Raw genomic sequence first — 6,229 nt, 5'->3', positions numbered from 1 at the left:
TAGGGAGTGAGGAGGAGGAGTTTTCGGCTAGGGTTTTGAAAGGGGAAAGAAGATGAACAGTGGTTTGTTTATATAGGGGAGGGTCACACGGCTTAGGGCCATGCCCGTGTGCTTTGAGTGTGAGCCCATGTTTTTTGAAATTTTCAATTGAGGTCGTGCCCAGTTATTGTCCAATGCCCATGTGTCTTGGGCGTGTGTGGCACACAGCCATGTCGCACGGCCGTGCCTAGCTTTGTTCGCTTCTCCCACACCCGTGTGTTATGGTAGCACGCCCGTGTATTGTTGTATACGGCTAAATGGCACGGGCGTGTCACACGCCCGTGTCAAAGAAATAAAATTGAGCCTTGTCCCTGGTACACCCATGGGTTTTCATTCCCATGCCCATGTGTTCCTATCAAGTTCACCCACGGCCATGTTGCATGGCCATGGGGATTTATCGTACCCCGTGTTTTGGGGAATCATGTCCTGCTTCAACATGGCCGTATCGCACGGCCGTGTCTCTTCCCTTGTTTGGCCACGACTTTAGGCACGCCCGTGTGCCTGGCCGTGTGTGCTGAAAAACTTTGCAATTCAAAGAATAAGTTAATTGATTCGAAGTGTGAGAAAATAAAAATGAGGAAATCAAAATATGTTAGTGCTCGGGTAACCTTCCGAGAAGCGCTTATTGATAGTTTAAGCTTGACTTACCTCTCAGTTGAATGATTATGGTGGTTCGAGGAGTTCATACTCCTTATTCCTGTTGTCGATTTTAAATTAAGGTTTTAAACGGGTGTTGTTTACCTTAAAAGTGCCGAACTTAGGATGACTCACCTCCACCGTACCGAATGGGAAAATACTAAGTACCGTAAGAGGGATTTCCTCATTTGCTGTGGTAGTGACAATGTGAGGATCAACGGCATCTAGTAAGACTGTATCGCTGACCTGAAGTTGATTAGGAGAGGTATCAGGCTTGTTTTTGCATGGTTTCAGTTTATCATGTGTTCTCGATTTGTGTTCTCGCCATCCGTCTAGCTCCTCTATCCATAGTTTTCGTTCTTCATGGACGTCTTTGTTCTCTTCATGATAGTAGCGGACTGTCTCCGTTGTCTTTATTCAAGGAAGTTCCTGCAAGGACAATTGAATATTAGTTTTATCATCGACAGTTTTTATAGCATTATCTTGAGTCTTAGAGGTTTTGACTGAGTCATGTGCTTGGAGTGTTACTGCGTCGTCACCTGCACGAAGTGTTAGCTCTCCTGTGCCTACATTGATAATGGTTCTGGCAGTTGCTAAAAATGGTCGTCCTAAAACTAGAGGTACCTGGTTATCCTCATCCACATCTAAGACAACAAAGTTTACTAGGTAAATAAATTTATCAATTTTAACGAGAACATCTTCAATAATACCCTTAGGAAATCTAACTATTTTGTTAGCCAATTGTATGCTCATCCTAGTCTATTTGGGTTTACCGAGACCTAGTCATTTAAACATTTTATATGGCATAACATTTATACTTGCCCCTAGATCAGCTAGAGCATTATTCACAGATAGACTACTAATTAAGCAAGGAATTGTAAAACTACCTGGATCTTTCAATTTGTTAGGTAGCTCATTCTTTAGAATAGCTGAGCAGACTGCATTGAGTTCCACATGTGATGTAGCGTCTAATTTCCTTTTATTGCTCAGAAGTTCCTTTAAGAATTTTGCTGAGTTGGGCATCTACGAAAGAACTTCAATAAAGGGTAAGTTAATATGTAATTTCTTTAAGAGTTTGACAAACTTACCGAAGTGTTCTTCTGTTCTATCTTTCGTCATCACTTTAGGATATGACACACGAGGTTCATGAGTTGTACTTACCTATTTGGGATCATTATTGTTTACCTCTTCTCATCCTTTGTTCATCGCATTATCTTGCTGTATTTCTAGCTCAGGTGCAATGAATCCTTCCTTATTTTGAGTGCTAATTGCATTGAGGTGTTCCCTAGGATTAGGTTGAGTATTACTTGGTAGGCTACCTTGTGGTCGTTTGGAGATTAGTTTGGACAGCTGGCCTATCTGAGTTTCGAGTCCTTGGATCGATGCTTGTTGATTCTTAAGTACTGTCTCAGTATTTTGGAAACAGGTTTCTAACACCGAGATGAATTTAGAAAGCATCTCTTCAAGGTTTGGTTTTTTCTCCTGTTGATAAGGTGGCTGTTGAAAACCCTAAGGATTTTGTGGCTTTTGAGTCCCTTGACCTCTCCAGGAAAAATTGGGGTGGTTCCTCCAACCTGCATTATAAGTATTACTATATGGGTTATTTTGAGATCTAAAGTTATTATTACCCATATAGTTGACTTGTTCCTCTTCGGTTGTGGGATTAAAGGATTGATATTCTATATGCACACCTCCTTCGCTTGAGTCACACCTCATTACTGGATGTACCTGCATAGAACCAAGAAAAATATCAATCTTTTTATTGAGAAGTTCTACTTGATTAGAGAGCACGGTGACTGAATAGATGTTATAGACGCCGACTGTTTTCGTTGGCTTTGTCCTCATAACTTGCCACTAATAGTTGTTCAGTGACATCTCCTCTATGAATTCATAGGCATCTTCCGGTGTTTTATTGTTGATGGTTCCGCCAGCAGCTGCGTCAATCATTTATCTTGTCGAGGGATTCACACCATTGTAGAACGTTTGAACTTGCAGCCAAAGCGGTAACCCATGGTGAGGGCACCTTCTCAGTAAGTCCTTGTATCTCTTTCATGCATCGTAAAGTGTTTCTAAATCCATCTGCACAAAAAAAGATATCATTACACAATTTAACCATTTTAGCCGACGAAAAATATTTTAGTAAAAACTTCTCGGTCATATGTTCCCAATTAGTGATAGACCCTCGTGGTAACGAGTTCAACCACTGTTTAGCTTTGTTTCTCAGTGAAAAGGGAAAAAACCAAAGACGAATGGCATCATCAGAAATGCCATTGATTTTGAATGTATCGCAAAATTCAAGAAAATTAGCCAAGTGCGTGTTAGGATCCTAATCCTGCAAACCATCAAACTGAGCAAATTGCTGTATCATCTGAATTGTGTTAGGTTTTAGTTCGAAATTATTCGCAGCAATAGCAGGTCTAACTATACTAGACTCAGTTCCTGTTAAAGAAGGTTTAGCATAGTCATACATAGTACGTGGAGCAGGATTTTGATTAGCTGCAATTGCAGGAGGCAGCTGATCCCCTGGGTTTTCAGCCATCTCGTCGGTTGGGGTTTGAGTATCGTTTTCTCGCTCGTTCTCCATGTAGCGTAAACTACGCCTTATTTCTCTTTGATTTTTGTGAATTGTAGGACTGATTTCTTCGTCAATGAGTAATGGTCCTAACGGGTTTCTTCTAGCCATAAACTATAAAAACTTGCCAAGAGAGAGAAAAAAGTAAATTAATGAATAATAAAATAAAATAAAATTGCAAGAAAAATAAATGACTAAAGTAATAAAAATTTAGTGTTCCTAATATTTCAGTTCCCCAGCAACGGCGCCAAAAACTTGATCCCGTGATTTGTAACAAGTAATAAATATTTATAATGAAGATCAAACCTACACTAACTATTATCACGATGAAAAGGCAAGCGCACCTATCGAACAATAGTATAGTAACGGCAAGACCGGGATATCATACCCAAGGGAACCAAAAGTACTAGTAATAACTATCTTTTTATTATCTAGCCTAAGAATAAAAGGGTTTGTTTTAATTAACTAATTGTTTAAACTAATTAACTGATTTAATTAAAGCAAAGAGAAAATTTGGAAAAAGACTTGAAGAAAAGCAATTTATAAAGACGTCACCTAAGGAGGAATCCACCTAGATTTCACTTGTTATGTGACTCTGAACCGGATGACTTATTCACTTGACTTGATCCGTGAGACTCCTTAACCTATGTTATTATCCCTTTCGAGACTAATAATGTCTAACCCTCAGTTGAATTAATCAAAATTTCTTTCTTAATTAAAACCCCTAGGGAAGCAGTAAATCACTCTATGGACTCCCATATTAGGTTTCACCCTAATCTGGCAAAATCTCGTAACCCTATTTGTAGGCGTTCGATCAACTCCACTTAATTATGCCAAATCTACTCTTAGGCAGGGTCTATTCCTCCTCTGCATAAGCACATCAAATCATGAATTAATACCCGGAATATTAACTCAAGCATTAAGATCACATAATTAAGACCAAATCAAGTATTTATCATACAGTTCAGATAATAATAACAAGATCCATCATAGGTTTTATCCCCCTTAGGTATCTAAGGGGTTTAGTTCATAATTAAATAAGAGTACATCTCAAGAGTATGAAAATAACAAAACATAAAGAAAACTCTAAAACCCTTGAAAGAATTCTAAGAGAGATCTTCAGTCTTGGAGTAGCTCCGGCTTTTGAGATGGATCGTCTGGCTTTCTTCAAGTAATTCCTGGCGCGTGGTTCTGTATTCTAGAAAAGTTCTGGAAAGAGCAGCCTCCTTCTAGGTCATACTTAGGGTGTTTATATAGGCTTTGGATTGATTTTCTTCCTCCCTAAGTACCCTTTTCTGTGTAGAATATAACTCTTTGAAAAAGGGACACGCCCGTGTGCCACGGTCGTGTGACGTGATTACCAGGCCGTGTTCGATCTGTTGAATTGCACACAGCTGTGTAGCCTTAATGGCCAGGCCGAGTGAATCGTGAAAACCTTGGTCGACACCTCCGAAGGACACGGGCGTGTGAGATGCCCGTATAGCAAGGCTTAGGCCGTGTCATCTTCTCGATTTGGTCCATTTTATCCCTTTTTACCTCGTTTTTGGCTCCTTTCGACTTTTGGTGCTCTCCTGAGTACAAAACATGAAATAACCAGATTAAGAGTACCAAAATCCAAAAATCTAGTAATAAACATCCATAAATATGCTAAGTATTTGGGGTATAGATATGTATAATTTGGCGTTTATCAGACCTGCTATTGCTGCAAACAATTTTGAACTGAAACCTAACACAATTCAAATGATACAACAGTTTGTTCAGTTTGATGGTTTGCAGGACGAGAATCCCAACGCTCACTTGGTAAATTTCCTAAAATTTTACGATACAATTAAAATCAATGGCATTTCTGATGTTGCCATACGTCTTCAGTTGTTTCCCTTTTCGTTAAGGAATAAGGCTAAACAATGGTTAAACTCGTTACCACGAGGGTCAATCACTACTTGGGAACAAGTGACTGAAAAATTTTTATTAAAATATTTTCCACTGGCTAAAACAGCCAAATTACATAATGATATCTCTTCTTTTGTGCAGATGGATTTAGAAACACTCTACGATGCAAGGGAGAGATACAAGGACCTTTTGAGAAGGTGCCCTCACAATGGGTTACCGCTTTGGCTACAGGTTCAAACGTTCCATAATGGCCTGAATCCTTTTACTCGGCAGATGGTTGATGCAGCCGCTGGAGGAACTATCAATAATAAGACACCTGAGGCGGCCTACGAATTTATTGAGGAGATGTCATTGAATAACTATCAGTGCCAAGTTATGAGAACGAAGCCGACGAAAGCAGCCGGTGTTTTCAACTTCGACGTGGTTACTATACTATCTAACCAAGTAGAACTCTTAAATAAAAAGATTGATGGTTTGTATGATTCTACTCAGGTACATCTAGTGATGAGCTGTGCTTCAAATGGAGGAGGAGCATGCACAAATTATCAACCCTTCAACCCTAACATCGAGGAGGAACAAGTCCAATATATGGGTAACAATAACTCTAGATCCCAAAATAACCCATATAGTAACACTTATAATGTAGGTTGGAGGAACCATCCCAATTTCTCGTGGGGCAGTCAAGGAAATTAAAGGCCATAGTATCCTCCGGGCTTTCAACAACCACCTTACCAGTAAAAAAAAAAGTCGAACCTTGAGGAGATGCTAACCAAATTCATCTCGGTGTCAGAAACTCATTTTCAGAATACTGAGACAGCACTCAAAAATCAACAAGCATCGATCCAAGGGCTCGAAACTCAGATTGGACAGCTTGCCAAATTGATTTCTGACCGACCACAAGGTAGCTTGCCAAGCAATACAGAATCTAACCCAAGGGAGCAACTCAACGCGATTACTAGTCAATATGAGGAAGGGTTAGTCACACTTGAACCAGAACCAAGGCTAGAAACTGAGATAAGAAAAGGTAAAGGTGAGGTAGACCAAAATGAGCAGAAATCGGTAAGTACAAAATACAAACCTCGTGTGTCATAC

General features: G+C 39.8%; 1 non-coding gene across 1 annotated transcript; it reads right to left on the bottom strand.

Moving 5' to 3' along the window:
- Positions 1–5,246: 5,246 nt before the first annotated feature.
- On the bottom strand, positions 5,247–5,352 carry LOC121208694 (small nucleolar RNA R71). Its single transcript, XR_005903825.1, has one exon. It is a non-coding gene; the product is annotated as a small nucleolar RNA R71 (small nucleolar RNA).
- Positions 5,353–6,229: the final 877 nt, after the last annotated feature.

The sequence above is a fragment of the Gossypium hirsutum genome, chromosome A10 (genome assembly GCF_007990345.1).
Source record: "Gossypium hirsutum isolate 1008001.06 chromosome A10, Gossypium_hirsutum_v2.1, whole genome shotgun sequence".
NCBI lineage: Eukaryota > Viridiplantae > Streptophyta > Magnoliopsida > Malvales > Malvaceae > Gossypium > Gossypium hirsutum.
Note: the sequence above shows the minus strand (reverse complement) of the source record. Positions and strands in the feature narration are given on the sequence as shown.